Below are 17,622 nucleotides of genomic sequence, written 5' to 3'. Positions count from 1 at the left end.
TTTAGCCATACTGACTGCATACGTAGTTGACATTCCACGTCCCATGGTATGACGGCCTGAGGCACCACAGTGTCCAGTGCCAACGACCCGTTATCCAGTTTCGTCAGCCTGTCATAGGTTACTTGGGCAGTGAAATTTATTGAAATAAGTTAAGAATATTAGCAACTGAAAATATTAGCAATTAAATAAATGAGTAAGAATATTTAATTATTACGAAAGAATTGAGCGCTTTTGAAGAGGAATAAATTAGAACAAATGACATATAATACTAGAAGTATTATATGAAATTAGATTAAATTCTAGAGTATCCAAATTTTGATCAATTTCTTTTGTTTTTATTGTATATTATTTTCTTATTATATTATTGCACCACTAAGCAGCATTGCTTAGCGCGATAGATTTGTTTTCTCGATCAGGTATTGAAGGTAAAGCCCAGCGAATATTAAACAGAGATTTTGAAGTTCTGATCTGTAGAAGTGTCTGAAGTATTCAAGGTTATCACCTCCTCAGCAATGCATGTAGTTAGGGCCCATATAGGTCATAATTTGTATGTTGTATAAAATGCTTAGTTATAGTATTGTAATGTAGATTATGAAAATATAATTAATAGGTATGTGATGTAAATTAATAAATCGGTTAGTTCATATGTGATTAAATTGTATATCATGTAAATTAATAAAGATTGAAAATTTTTATATATGAGTTGAGCATGAATGGGAATGTATGGAAATTGATATGAATGAAATTTTATGGATTTGAATACGGAATTGAAATATATAGATGATGCATGAAATGATGAGATTTTTATTTTAAAATATTATTGAAAATTTTCAAACAGGTGAAGAGTGAAACACGTTAAACTAATAAAATAGGGGAAACTTCGTTAGTTTCTCTATTGAAAAATAATTGATATTAAAAGATAATCACTTGAAAATGATTAAAGGAATAAAGTAAGATAAGATAGGGTACTCCGACGCCGAATGTAGTACACCTTGCTTGGTTACACTATAGACGGGTAAGGGATGTCACATATAGAATTAACATATGTGTTTATTGGATATTATTAATAAATTAGTCTAATTAACTCTTAGTTTTTCCTATTTCTAATTAAATTAAACTTTTCAAGTATTTGTAATAATAATAATAATAATAATAATAATAATAATAATAATAATAATAATAATAATAATAATAATAATAATAAGTGTAATAGTTAAATAATTTATAACTTATATATACATAATTAGAGAATTAAAAAAATTATATAATTAATTAATAAAAAATAGAGAAAATTTAATGAAATTACTCCACATACATATATATATATATACATATATATATATATATATATATATATATATATATATATATATATATATATATAATTTAAAATTTTTTCTAAATAATAATACAAAAAAAATATAACATGATTAATATTAACCAAAGTAATAATATTAATTATTTATTAATTATACCTTAGAAATATAAAACAATAATGAAAATTGAATACTAATATAAATTTCTTATTGACCATAAATATGAAATAAAATTTTATTTCATTTTTCTATAATTCATTATATGTATAAGCATTCAAAAAAAAAAAAAATATATATATATATATATATATAATTAAAAATATGTCTTTATTATATGAGTATTAAAATAAGATAAATAAAAATAAAATAATATTAAAGTAAAATAAAATTTATTAAATATATAAAAAAGAGAGAAAGGACTACTTTTATAATATAATTTTAAATTATTTTATTAATTTTAAAATATATAATTCTTAAATTTTTATAATTAAATGAAATAATTAAAAATTTAAAAATCATTAAATAAGAAATTTATAAAATTATTAAAATATATTTAATATTTTTAATTAGCTAGTCATGAAAATCATGTTAACAATAATATTATAAGATATAATATTTAAAAAGAAATTAAAAAGAGAATTAAATAAAAATAGAATTAAATATTTAGTATAAAAGATAATAATTACTATAATTATAAAATATAATAATTTTTATATAATAAATGCTATATATTAAAACTAAGAAAAAATATGTCAATATGACAAACTCTCCTCTTAAAATGTCATGTTACACTAAGTTGAAAACCTTTTCACTTTATATATATATATATATATATATATATATATATATATATATATATATATTTGTGACGAGATAGAAAATTCTTGTCATCAATTTGTTCGGCAGAGAACTAACAACAACTTGAAACTCTCGTTGGTTCCTTAGTAAGAGGTTCAACGGCCTAAACTTTGTGGTAGTCTTAGGATATGAGGTTATTGAACTTAGCCTTTATGATAAAGCTATGGGTTGGAAAATTATTTTAGACTCAACGACATTGTGGCTGCGTGTTTTGCGTTCTAAATATAAATCAGGTGGAGCTGTGTAAAGAGCTCACACTATTTTTAGCAAAGTCTGTCATTCTCTCTCTTATTGATTCCTTTTTTTTTGATCTTAGTGACCTTACTGACCGCATTAGAGAGATTGCCAAGCTAACCCACTATTAAACATCTCGTCTTACAAATCCGTACCCCCAAGAGGGTTCACTTGAGGCAACCTTAATACACGGAAGAGAAGCCCGAAAAGTTTTACAGGACCAATCATATGTATATATACAATAAATAAAATAGCACAAAATATCAACCAATAACAATTTTTTACCGATTTAAGAAAAATTATAAAATTTTTTTATAATAAATATGTCTTAAATAATTATAATTTTGGTGATTATATAACTTCATAACATAAATTCTATTATTTAAAAAATAAAAATTAATGGGTATCAAATATTATACCAAATATTCACATAAAAGTCATATATATAAAAGGCAAAAAAATAAATATAAGCCTTATACAGCAAGACTATACATATGGCATATTGGTATAAAATTAAAAAAATAATAATTATTAATATTAAAGATAAATGGAAAATTATAGATTAATAAAATAACATAGTAACAAACAAAAACAAACGATACAGTTAAAGTTGATCACTAGCTTTATCTACTTGTATAAATATAAATAAAATAATTTTTTTAATTTCAATGACATAAAGGATAAGAAGCTAAATGGAAGAGAACACAATACACACACACATATATATATATATATATATATATATATATATATATATATATATATACTTAAAAGCAAAAATAAAATTGAAAAGTTTATATTTGATTTGAGATTATATGAAAGAAAATTATTAAATTGACTTGTTTTTAATTTTCAAATAACAACTACCAATAAAATTTAAATTTATAAGTATAAAGTTTGACTAATTAATTTTTAATTAAACTTTGATATATACTCCAACTACCATGCAAGTTTGATACTCCAATTTAAATCATAATAAATAAATTATAAATTATTAAAGACCAATAGAAAAATTTGAGGGGTCAATTAATAAAAAGAATTAAAATTTACTGTACCTATTTAAAATTTCTTATAAATATTTGGAGGGGCCAATAAAAAATTTAAAAGACTAATTAGATTCTTTTAATTAGTTGTTTTTAATTAATGATTTTTAAAGAAAATTTTATTTATCTATTCTTTGATTGGCCTTTGAAATATACATTAATAAGATGATTTTAATATTTTAAACTATTTATTATGAAGGTTTAAACGTTATGAATTAATTTTAATGCTCCCTTGCTTTTGCCCCTGACAGCATTAGTGATCGAACGCCACAAAGTGATTATTTTGAAGTAGCAATGTGAATGCACAAAGTGTGGTCTTAGTGGCCAACAACATGCACATGTGCATGAAATTGCACGAAGAGCATGCATTGGTTGTTAAGTCTCACATAGATTGTTATTGGAAAAAATGCATAATATATGACTTGAAAATCCTTACCAATCCATTTTGTTAATATGGTATCCAGTTAATTACAGTCTTAATATCGAATCGCTCGTAAATGCTGAATTTTATAAATTTCAAGTTCTAAATATCCAGTTCTATGTATGAAAGGATATGTTAAGTCCTACGTTGATTGAGTGTTGGAGAATATAGACACCAATCCAAATCTTTTTTTTTTTAATTTAAATCATTAAGAAAATTAATTTTTAGTCTTTAGTTTTATTTTTTATTTTAATTGAATTTTTATTTCAATTTTAACATTAATTTTAATTAACCTTAATTTTTTATTTTAATTTTAAATTTAATTTAATTTTCTTTTTTATTAAATGCAAATTTAAAGTTTATATTCTCTTACTATTTGAAAATTAAATCTCCATAAAATTGAGTTGTCACGACCCAACCTATAGGCCGGACCGGCACTAGGACCTGGGCCAGCCTAAAGCCCCCGAGGCCCGTAGTAAGCTTAACTGTTCATTAACCCAACTTTAAGGCCCATTTGGGCCCAAATTCAAGAAAACAAACGGACAGAGTCCGGCCATAAAATGGACTTCCCAACGGGGAGTTTTCGACTCATCCGACCTGTAAACATAATAATACTCAATTGGGGAGCTCAGCTCACCCTCCACATACTCATAGCATCATAAAAGAAATGGGAGCTCAGCTCCCTCATCCAATCCATCAAACAGACATAGAATATTAAGTTTACAGGTCCGACATGATAATAATATTACAGACCAAATTCAAATAATTACTGCTAACACATGCAGAAATTCTAGGAGTAAATAAAATTACACAAATATTGATAAACAACCTGCGAATTAGAAAAGTAGGTTAACCCAGAATAAAATATCCTCCTGTGGCCTGAAAAAAATTTTTGAACAGGAGTGAGCGTTCGACTCAGAGAGTAAAATATCAATTTTAACCATAATCTCTATAACTATCTAGTACTAATGCAACCTGTGGAGTGAAATGCAACAGCAACAACATTTTCACATCATAACATCAAAAATGTAATTTGGAGCACTCACGCACCCTGTAACATCAATCATAATATATGGGAGCTGATCCCCTATACAGCTCTCTTAAATCCAACCTGGTGCCAGCGAAGAACTCAGCTCGGACTTCCACTTAATAACCAAATCGAGGGTCCCAGCGAAGAACTCAAGCCGTGACTACCCGTCCTATCCATAGTCCATACCACATCACACGCACGCCAACGCACGCACACTGCTCCAAATTACCGTAACAACATTCATGGCACTTTAACAGTTATGAATGCAACATAAATCGTGCCTAGAGTTTAACTACATAAATATATGCATATAAGTGATGCATGGGCATGCTGAACATATAATAATATCGAAATTACAATTAAAATTAATATTTTACTCACAGACTTGACGACAATCACTGTGGCGGCTGGGCGGAGGAAAAAGGCTGTCCCGACTCACCTGACAATTTTATTACAATCATTTAATAAATCTGACTCAATACAAATAAAGAAAAAGACCAATACGTCCTAAGTCGTGTAAAATCGTGAGTCTCCCCTATACCTAGGACCTACCCAACCTGCAAAAGGGCTCAAAACACACTTCTATATTCACAATCCATATGTCCACAACTCAATCACATCACACAGCCCCTCCTGGGCCCACCAAATCAATCATCCATCACAACATGTAAAATTTCAATTTAGTCCCTATAATTAACCATTTTTGCAAAAACTGCCCAAATAAACTCTAAAAATTCTAAAACTTTGCCCCGCGGTCCTTAGCAATATTACTAAACTATTGCAAAAAGAATCATAATTTTCTAAGCTACCACGAATATTTTATGGATTTTTTAATCCTATTTAAGCATTAGAAAATTACGAAAAAGCAAGGTTCGGGTTTACCTTTGCCAATTCCAACTTCGGGAACGCGCTCGGAACGTCTGACAATGGGGGGCTAGCCAAAACCTCGGTCCAATTCGGAGACTTTTCCAGTAACGGGTCTGTCTGGCCTGAATTTCACAAACCCGGTCAACTGTCGAATTTCCGCGAATCGAGGATACCTACACGAAGCCCATAACACGGGGGTTAGTACATAAATTTTTCAGAATTTTCTAAGCTCATTAAATGCTCGGAAAAACACTACGAAGTTTCGTGGGACCCACCGAAAAACAGTGTCGGAAAAATTTGAAATTTATGTCGCCACGAAGCTCTCGACGAGTGGAGCGTGCTGGTACCCTCGGTTTTCTCGTGGGATTCACGATTTTCGAGAAATCTAGCTCAAAAGTCGAAATGGGCTAAAAACTTCCCGAGCAAAAATCGGACAAACCGCTCGATGGATTTCGGCGTTCTTGGTGTCTATGGAAAGCTCTCGTCGAGTAGATGATTTTAGACACAAGACCCAGTCCAATTGGTGGCCGGATCGGCCAGATTTTGGCCGGAGAAGCCGAAACGCCGTTCGCGCGAGGGAGGGGATTCGCGCGCGGTTTCCGGCCGTTCTGGGCGGTGGCCGGCTGGCTGGGGTGGCAGGGTGGCGGCGCCGATCGAATGGGGTGGCAGGGGGAGGTGGCTGGCCAGCGGCAGGGGAGGGAGGAGAGAGAAAAGAGAGAGAAAAGGGAGAGGGAACGTCGCGCGCGGGAGGAAGAAAAAGAGAAGAAGACCGGTCCGATTCGATCGGTCCGATCCAGTCCGGTTCGATTCGGCCGGTTCGATTCAGAATATAAAATTTTAAATTTTTACTTTGCCTCGGGACCGAAAACGAGGTCTAAAAATTTCGAAAAAATTCCAGAAAACTCAGAAAAATACGTAGACTCCAAATATATTTTTAGTTTTGTCTCGTGGTCTTTAAATTAATTTTTAAAATTCATCAAAGTTTATATTTTCGGAAAATCGAACCCGATTTTTAAAATCCGAAAAATCTCAAAAAAATTCCTAAAATTTAAATAAAATTAAAATACCAAAAATGCTCATAAAATTTAAAATTTTGGGGTGTTACATGAGTCTTTTAATTTAGCTTGTTTAGGTTTAACTTAATTTTATTTATTCGTATTTGAAAAAAAGTAAAAGAAAAAAAAAAGAGAAACAATTTCATTATAATTTTGGTTGGCTCAATCAAAGCAATTGATTTTAGGTCTAAAATTTAGACCATTGGATTGGAGGCCTTTGTTTAAAAAAATAAATAAAAGAAAAAAAATTTGTGCTTACATGATTTGGACCATTGATTTTAGATTTTCATTTCAGACCATTAGATTTAAGAGCTATTTACCAAGATTGAGTAAAATTAAAAAGAAATTCAATTTTGTATGAGTTTAGGAAGAATTTCCCAAACCAGAGTGAAAATTGCCACGTTGGATGAGACTAACTCAAAATCGATTATGTAAAAAGGTGGTAATGCATGCCGATAATCATACTATTGATAATGTGTTAAAAAAATAATTAAAACCATATACTGGCTCTCATAGTGTTGGTATTCTTATTATGAAATCCAATTGCTCAGCTTTTCAGTGCAAAGATTCTCACAAGTTACGAATAGAATCTCTGCAAGAATACCAATTATATCAATGTTAGTATTATTTAGGATTCAAATTTTCCTATGGTTCCTCAATGCAATACCCCACACCTAGGGTAGCTGGAATTCGTACCCGGAGAGAGAATGTCCCACAAAGTCCCAAAGAGAAGAAAGACCAAAAGGAGTAGTGTGCTTCGAAGAGATAATAGAAAAAGATGGATTAAATTGTAATAAGCTTATCCAGGCTAGTTCAATCGCCGAAGTTGCTCTAGGACAGAATATAAAACCCAAAACTGGGGGAATCTCACCAACTCACTCTCTCATTTTCTCTATTTCTCTCCCTTTTCTTCCCTCTCTCCCTATTTCCTTTATCCCCAAGGCTTAATACTCCCTACCATAGGAGATCATGCTAAACCTCTTCAAAGGGTAAAAAGTGTTGAGGCAGTGGGTGTAGAATAGGCTTTGAGGCGTGATGAATCACTATCTTTAAGGTATTAATTGCCCCCACTAGATTGCTGCAAGGTTATGGCAATATACCTCCAGGATACAACAAAGCCTGAAATCTGCAGACAGCAACTCCTGAAGATTTCCCTTAAGAACTCTTTATATGAACTGAATTTAGAGAGACTAGAAGAAAAGAAGAAGAAGTAGAAGTAGTATATTTCTGGATTGAAAAACTCATCCATATTTATAAAGAATGAAAAGTCATGGCACCTTTACTAGATAGACACATCTGTCTATCTCCAATAGATACAACTGTTTATGTAATAGACATGTCTGTTTATTAAAAGATACCTATACAAATAGTTGTGACTATTTGTATAGACATATCTGTTTATTAATAGACACCTATACAAATAGTTATGACTTTTTGTATAGAATAGACATGTCTGTTTATTAACAGACACCTATACAAACAGTTGTGACTGTTTGTATAGAATTGACATGTCTGTCTATTAACAGACACATTTACTTGTTAATAAATACATCTGTTCGTAATTTATTTACGAAAAATTACAATATGATAATTATTTTATTTCACACATATATGTACCAAGTGCTATAATAGAATAATATATATTGAATTATATATATATAATTCTATATATATTTCACTCTTGTCATTCCCTTATATTTTAACAATATAGGAATTCTTTCTCTCTATACTGTCTAACATACAAGCTATTTATAACAATCCCCCATTTAGCTTGTATTGTTAGATCCCATTGTTTCATGCATAATGAAAAGTATCTTTCGATTTAAACTTTTCCTTAGTGTAAGTATTTCAAAGTTCTAAAGAAATCATGGTGGCCTTAGCTTAAACCTAGATTCCTATTAAATAGAACCGGAAATACTACACACATGAATCAATTAGTTTGACTTAAAAAGTTCACCAAAATTTTAGCACGAATATGGCCTTGTGCTACCTCCTGTTTTCATGAACATTTACAAAAGTTATTTTTACTTTTGTTGAAGCGGCACCACTTCCTATGTTCATATAGGTGAAGTTTCCTTTGTAATAATTTTAAACTTCATTAAGAATATAAATACTCATCCTCATTCCATTAACTTAGTACATTAAGTACTTTAATTACAACATTTACTAATGACTTGTTGTTACCCTTTAAACTTTATTTAGTAATAATATTATAAAGTAGGGTTCCCATCATTAGTAAATTTAATGAAATATTTTAAATCCTAATCAGCACATGTACTTATGATCATAACTCTCGAGAGCCCTTTTATTAAAGGATTTGTTAGATTATTATAGGATTTAACATAAACATGGTAATAACACCATTAGAGACTAATTGTCTTACATTTTCATGTCTTAAGCTTATATATATATATACTTTCAATTGTATATTTTACTATAAGCTTTAACCATCGTGATTTGACTATCACAATATAAAGAAATAGATAGCACGGGTTGTGGCCACAACTTAATATCCGATAACAAGTTTCTCAGCCATTCTACTTCTTTACCAACATTCGCCAAAGTTATAAATTCGGATTCTACCGTAGAATAAGTTATACAAGTTTGTTTCTTTGATGCCCAAGAAACAAAACCTCCACCTAAAGTGGACACCCAACCAAAGGTTAACTTATTATCCTTAGTACTACATATCCAATTGGCATTTATAACACTTTAGGATCTCCACCATATTTTAATCACTAGTCAATCATATAATCACATGTTTATAATATGAACTACATAAATAATTCACAGTCTAGATTTGTACCTTATTTTTAGAAATAAATTGCTCCATAACTTATTTAAAATGAGAGTATCCAGCAATAAAGAACCAAGCTAAACTTGCACATACACACAAATGCATACTCATTTGTCCTTTTGTCACTTCTTACAAATGACTTGTAAGGCTCTTATATTTACTACTCAAAATGTATCAACCTTTTGGCCAATAAATTCATCTCTTCATACATATAACTATTAAGAAGAATTGCATCTTTTTTATTTAGTTACATCTTTTGGCCAAGAGACAACTCTTTATATAAATACAACTCTTTATATGGTTTTAGTACATTTGGAAATTTATCACAGAATAATCTATAGTTTATAATTCTTTTTTTTTTAATATCCAAACCTTGAAATTTTTTTTTTCAGTATTCCATACTAATATTACTAGTATAACTTGATAATTTAAATACTGTGAAAGCAATATCAGGTCTAGTGTAATACATAGCATATATTAAGCTATCAATAGCATTAGTATACTCAATATGAGTAATTATTCTACCAAAATTTCTAGTCAATTTGCAATAAATATCATATGGAGTATTTGCTTCCCTCAATATAATGAAATTGACAAAGAGTAAAACCCCCACTATGTTACAACTAGGTAGTTTAGGCAGATCCCTCAAGGATAATAATCAAAATATAAATCTAGACAGCAATTTTAAAATATTTGCATCTCTTCGAATATATACAATAGTTCACTTTGTATCTATTAGAATAATTACATCTGTTCACTTACGCCTTTTAGAATAAATACAATCGTTCACTTTGTATCTCTTAGAACAATTACATCTTTTCACTTATACCTTTTACAACAGATACAATCATTCACTTTGTATCTCTTAGAATAATTACATCTGTTCACTTATGCCTCTTAGAACATACACAACCGTTCACTTATACCTCTTAGAACAGATACAACCATTCACTTATACCTCTTAGAACAGATATAACCATTCACTTTGTATCTCTTAGAATAATTATATTTGTTCATTTACACCTTTTAAAACAGATATAACTATTGGCAATAAATAGTTAATTTCGATGCCTTTTAATGAACAGACATAACTCTTTCAAAATGAGACAAATTTTATTATCACTAATATTTTTAACAATATCCCTACCTAGTTAGTGATAGACACAATTAATATGAATTAGGATTTATGCATATAAAAGTGTTTTTCGACTTATGCACATAAATCTTATTACCTTCTTTAACACATTCACCATGAGCTTTAGCATCATAATATAACCTTATACTTCTTCTAATTATAAGCATGTCATCAACATAAAACAAATTATCACATAAAAAACTTTTCACATGTAAGTGTTTCTGAATCTGTTTAAAAGAAAAGTTGTATGTGACATACAGTAATTTCTTCCTATAATCATTCAAACTAGAAGTATGATGTGCTATTATTCCTCTAATTGCAGTGATTTAGGAACTACCACTTTCAAATCCTTAAACTTTGAAATAAAGATATGCAACTCATGGACTTATCCATAACAAGCATATTATCAAGTATTTAGAATTCAAAATATTTCATAATGAGAAATTTATCCATACCTTTTTTTTTCTGTATTATATTCGAATTCTAACGAATTCCAGATTTCATTTGGAGAATTGACAGAGGTAAACAAATCTTATAGCATATCTGATGAGTTATTAAGAATATGACCTCTGCATGGCAATTCATCTTCTTTTCCTGATCTGTTTTTACCTTCTCAGTGAACATAATTTATTCCTTAAAACGATCAGGCTTGGACTCAGTGAATAAAAGTCTACTTAAGAGAAAATAAAATATTTACATTCAAACATATGCAATGCATCATTTTCATGATAGTTCCACAACACAAATAATTCACAACAAGATAATTCATATCACCAATGGTCCCTTAGCAATCATACATGTCTAGTGTGCTCAGCTCATTAAAGAAGCTCATCTGGACTTCTTCTTAATGAACAAATAATTTATTACTTACCTAAAGTGGATCTTATAATCCTTAAAATTCGAATGTCAAAGATACAAAATTGTCTTTCCCGACATCCCTTTCTTTTACTTTGCATAAATGAGTTCATACACATGCATGCCTTTTCATTTAATTCCTTTCCTTTCCCAATTGGAACCAATAGGTCGTCCATAAATCACCAATAAAACACAAATATATAATGCAGCATATTCGTGACACACTGTATACATCTATCTATCTATATAAAGTAGGTAAATATTCCCTTAGTACTGCCACGTGGCACTTTCCTTTAAGAATTTACCGCCCGCCCGTCACCCTCCATAAAAGATGAGTATATAACTTATTATTATTAACATTACTATCTTAATTTTTATGACTTAAGTTATTATTTTCTTTAAAATTTATTTTTTTCAAAAAATTAAGGCCTTTGTGATTAAATGCATTATTTAAAAATTTTTGAATTTTATTTTTCTTTTAGTTATTATTTTTATTAATATTACTGTCTTAATTTTTATGATTTAAATTATTATTTTCTTTAAAATTTAATTTTTAAAAATTAAGGCCTTTATGATTTTAGACAAGTAGAGCATATTAGGTTAGAGGATAGAAAGAAAAAAAGGGGTAGACTTAAATTGACTTGGAGAAGAGTAGTACAACATGACCTAGAAGCATTACACATTTCTGAGGATTTAACCCAAAATCGTTTAGAGTGGAGAAAGTGAATCCATATAACCGACCTCAAATTTTTGGGATAAAGGCTTAGTTGAGTTGAGTTGTAACACCCTAGGCAAATCCCACATCGGCAAAACACGGGAGAGATGCTGGGTTTATATATTGGTGGTTAGTAACCCCTAGTAACGCGTTTTAAAACCGTGAGGGCTTCAGTCCAGAGCGGACAATATCACTAGTGGGCCGAATGTGTCCTCTTAGGAGATGGTGGGGCAAACCTCAGCGAGGACGCTGAGTCTCATAAGGGGGGTGGATTGTAACACCCTAGGCAAATCCCACATCGACAAAACACGGGAGAGATGCTGGGTTTATAAGTTGGTTTCGCGTCTTAAAACCGTGAGGGCTTCAGTCCAAAGCGGACAATATCACTAGTGGGCCGAGCCATTACATGAGTTGAGTTGAGTATGATTAAATGCATAATTTAAAATTTTTTATATTGGTTTTTTTTATAAATTTTTTTATATTCCTTAAAGACAGTATCACCACGCTTCAAATTAATATTTTATTATTATTTTCTATCAAAATTTAGATTTAATTACAACCATGTAATTAATTTGTGATCTAATTAATAAAAATTAACTTATTTAATTCTTTTTATATGTAAACTAATAAAAAATTATTTTGTTTAATGTTTGATTTTTTAAAATCATTTAAGTTATATTTAAGATGTCACTTTAGAATCACACTAACTGGCTTTGTAAAATTATTTCCTTTATCTAATGCTCACATTCTTAAAATTAATATATATTGTAATCTTTGTAATTAATTAATAAAATAAAATAATTATTTTTGTCATAATATTAATTTTCATTTAATTATCATAATTGTTGCTATCATTTAAAATAAAATTAATTTAGCTTAATACTATAATTATAACTAAAATTTACAAAATATATAGCTATATTTATTCAATAAAATTTGAATATTTTTAGGATTATTTATGTAATGATCATCATATGACATTTTTATATTTTTTTAATCTTTTTTATTTGTTTATTTTTATGAATGATGATATATTTAAATTATATATATTAACTATTTTTTTATAAAAAATATTACAAAATGTGATAGGAAATGCAATTTTATTGAAAATCTAAATTGAATATATATAAATATTAAAAATAAAGTATTAAAGTGAAAGTATTATAGTTACATTTTATAAATATTAATAATCAAATTATAAAAAAAAATATTAAATCATTTTAATATGAAGTGAAATAATAAAATTTAAATTAGATATATAAAAAAGTTGATTTCTATTGAGTTTGTGCATAGTTCAAATATTTAGCTAAATATGTTGTCAAAATTTAAATATATCATTATTACTGATATTATTATCATAATTTTTATTATTTAAATTATTATTTTCATAATTTTTATTATTTAAATTATTATTTTCATTAAAAAATGATTTTAAAAAATTAAGGCCTTTGTAATTAAATGCATTATTGAAAAATCATTGTTACCATTTCAAACTTGCCTTCACTTTTATAGAGAATTTTGTATATTATTACAATATTATCCACTTAAATATCTATTACATTAAACTTATTTACATATAATTAATGTATAATTTACCTAATATTATTTAAATAATCTCATATTATTTCACTCAAAAAATATTATTTAATTGCGTATTCAACTCTCAAAATTTTTACAATCAACTTTAAATATACAAATCAAAAAATAATAAAGTGTATTAATTGATAATATTATACCTAAAATGAATTGATTGAAATTTTTTAAATTAAAGTATATTTTTTATGTTTTATTTTGCTTTTTTATATATTTTTTTAATTATTTGGGATATTAATGTAAGTTTATACTAAGAATTATTTCTTTAACATTTTTTATATTCTTAATGCATTTTAGAGATATGTCTTTTAATAATTTATATAATATTAAATTTATATTTGTTATATTATGATTGATTAAATCAATTATAAATATAAATATATTAACCATTTAAATACTAAAAATTAAAAATTAATAAATCCACGTGAAAAACTATGGGCATTTAGCTAGCTTATATAATAATCCTAAAAATACATTTTATCTAATCACATCCATCATGATGTATAAATGCATATGTGTAACATCCACCATTTTTTATTTTGTTGTTGATGGGAAATTCTAGTGAAACTTAGAGTTTTACAAATGGTGGAAATAGTGGTAAATGTTTGTATGTGTTACAAGTGTTATGATAGAGAGTTTTAATGGTTAGAATTTGCAAGTTAAGCATAATGTTCCTTTTCGAGCAGAATGACTTTCGGTAACCGAAAGCTAAAATTTCAGCAATCGAAAGCTGAAATTTTGACAGTCGAAAATCCCTTTACAGCCAAGGGTATAAAAGGTTTAAGTGGCCCGTTTCTGTAAAAGGGAACTCAAAAATTTTCTTCAACAACCCTTCTTCTACTGTTACATGCAAACAGAGTGTTTAGACAAATTTTTCTCAATTTTTTTTATTTATTCTTTTCAATAATCTTTCCTTTTTGAACAAGAGTTGGTAATTTCCATCATGCTATGGTGTTACATCAAAGGGTGAGTCATAGTTTTCAAAGGGTATAGTTAAATTTTCAAGGAAGGTAAGTTTTCTTGTTGTTACAATCTTAATTGGGTATTGTTAAGGAGTGATGCTTATAACAAGTCCAAGTTGATGCATATTCAGTGTTAGGTCTTTTAAGGATAGTTATAGTGTTAGAGTGGGTATACAAGTGTTGAATAGATGTTTTACACATTTAATTTAATTTCTATTGTTTAAAGCCTCGTTAATAGTTTACAAGTTGTTGGTTTCGGGTTTTATGCAATTAAAACTAATTTTTTTCTCTTGTTTTGGTTTTTTTGATGAAAAGTTGAATTTCCTATGAATGTGGAAATGAATTCTTGGATGTATGTTGAAATTCTAGGTTTCATGGAGTGGGTTGATTAGTTTATGGCATGATTATATGTTTTAAGTAAAGTTTTGAGCTTGTAAAAGAAAGATGATCAAGTTTTGGCCAAGTTGAGTTTCTACAGTTTCGAATTGGAAATTTTGAAAATTCCTAGGTTTGGCTGCCAAAAGCCATAACTTTGGAAGCCAAAGTTGTTAGTAGTATGCCCTAGAGCATATCATTTAGTATGTATCTTGTACATATTTTTATTAATAAAATGCATTTCCACTTTTCCGTTTACATAATATATTTATGTGTAATAGAAAAGGTCCATTGATATTTTGTTAGAAATATTATTCTTAAGTTGTTAAGAATATGAGTGACAATATTTCTAGCACGAAGTATCATAAATAGGTTCACAATCGAGGATACTTCATAATAAGGACATGACTTATCCAGAAAGATTGTATTCATGTTTGTTCCCAAGTTATTTATATGAGATATAAATAAGATGGAATGGTGAGTCTCATGCCATATAACAAACATGATAGGCACTTATAAATGATAAGTAGGCCGAACCAGTGACACTTATGACAAGCACATGGAGTTTACTCTTGTCAATGTTTTGTCATTAATCATATCAGTGCATATAATCTTTAGACCTGAGATAGCACAGTTATCTTGTATATAGGTGTCGACACCATATTTTGGCCGATCCCCAAAACCGATAAAACTTTGAAACCGATCCCCAGCACTAGGTCTCCCTGTGCCAGCCAATGACATTTCCGATCTCTCTTTATCTTTCTTTGCCAGATAACCATATTTCCGAACTCTCCTCAAAAAGGAATTGAATCAATGCTAAGTCCCCATGTCATTTAAAGCCTCACCGACCTCTCAGACCAATTGACAAATCTTCTGACTAGTCTATTACATTCCCGAGCTCTCCTAACAAACGAAATTGAACCAACACTAGATCTTTATGTCGCCAGTTTTATCGCCGATCTCCCTTTTAAAAGTTTAAAGAATAATCAAGTTAAATGAAAATCCCGATCTTAAATGTTCAAGCCAAATCTTCAATTAAGTTCTGTTTAACGTTGGGTCCTTACCGATTTCATGCATGTTGTGTTTTCCGATCTCTCACACTTAGGATAATAATCGCTTTCAGTTATTTCAATATACTCAGACAATCAAGTGTTTAAAGATTTCCCGATCACAACCATTCATCGAACAAAAAGAGTCATTTCATTTCATTTCATTTCAGAATTTGTACAAGTTATTCGGCTGGAGGATCACCCCCAGCCTGATCTACATTTTGCTCACTCTCTCTCTCACCCTCTCCCTCCTCCTCACTATCTTCACCATCACCCCCAGGAGCCAGGTCGGCCATCCAAGAGAAGTCCTCCTCTGGGTAACGCTTCTGGAGTTCGGCCAAAAGGTCCTTATGAGCATTCACATAGGCTCCGGCTATTCCCGCCACCATCTCTTCGTCTTTCTCCTTAAGCTCCCCGTCTTTCTCCTTAAGCTCCTCGATGAGTTGAGCGACCTGAGAAGCTTCGTTGGCCCGAAGCGCTTGGACTTCCCCGAAAGCACGATCCTTTTCAGCCAGAACAAGATTCAGTTCGGCCAGCCTGTCCTCATAGAACTTCGCCCGTCCCTCAACTTGAGATACGTAATCCTGAGTGGATGCGAGTCGGGATCGGAGGGAAGCCACTTCCTGATTCTTCTTCTCAACCTCCTTACCCAGGCGATGAGCCTTTTCCCGGATCATGGTCTGGTTCACCAGACACTCCACGTTCAGGCTCATGGATCGAGTCAATATATCGTCAAGGCTGTCTGGGGATAGCCTGTCCCGATCCTCTCGAAGGCAAATGGAAGATCCCAAGACTTTGGCAAAATCGGGGTTCTCCCGAACAGTCCGGTTATTCTCCAGACAAGCGATCAGCGTTTGAGCTCCACGAGAAGAGGCCTGCCCAGAAGTTTGAGTAGGCCCCCTTTCTGTGCTTGGAGCAGCTGGGGGAGATCGAGCCGGCTCTTCTCGTCGAGGAGGAGATCGGACTGCTTCAGTGATCGGCGGTCCCGAAGAGTGGGGCGGGTCCCCTTGTACCTCCCTAGGTTCATGACCGGGCGTTCGAAGCGTTTCCGAACGCTTCATCTCCTTTATCCTCCGGGAAATCTCTTTGTCTTTCTTCCGCTTCCTGGAACCCTCACCACCCGCCATACCTGCACAAAGAAGAGGTCAGTGAGATCGCTAAGGTCCTGAGATCTGAGATATAAAAATACCAATGCCGAGGTCAGAGAGCGGAAGTTCGCGATCTTGGCCGGTGAGCAGCTGTATGGTCCAATGGTGCAGCTCGGCAGTCACCGCATCCAAACAGGAATACTTTTGAGTGGCAGCCTGACTCTTCAGA

This window comes from Hevea brasiliensis, chromosome 1 (assembly GCF_030052815.1).
Source record: "Hevea brasiliensis isolate MT/VB/25A 57/8 chromosome 1, ASM3005281v1, whole genome shotgun sequence".
Lineage (NCBI taxonomy): Eukaryota > Viridiplantae > Streptophyta > Magnoliopsida > Malpighiales > Euphorbiaceae > Hevea > Hevea brasiliensis.
Note: the sequence above shows the minus strand (reverse complement) of the source record.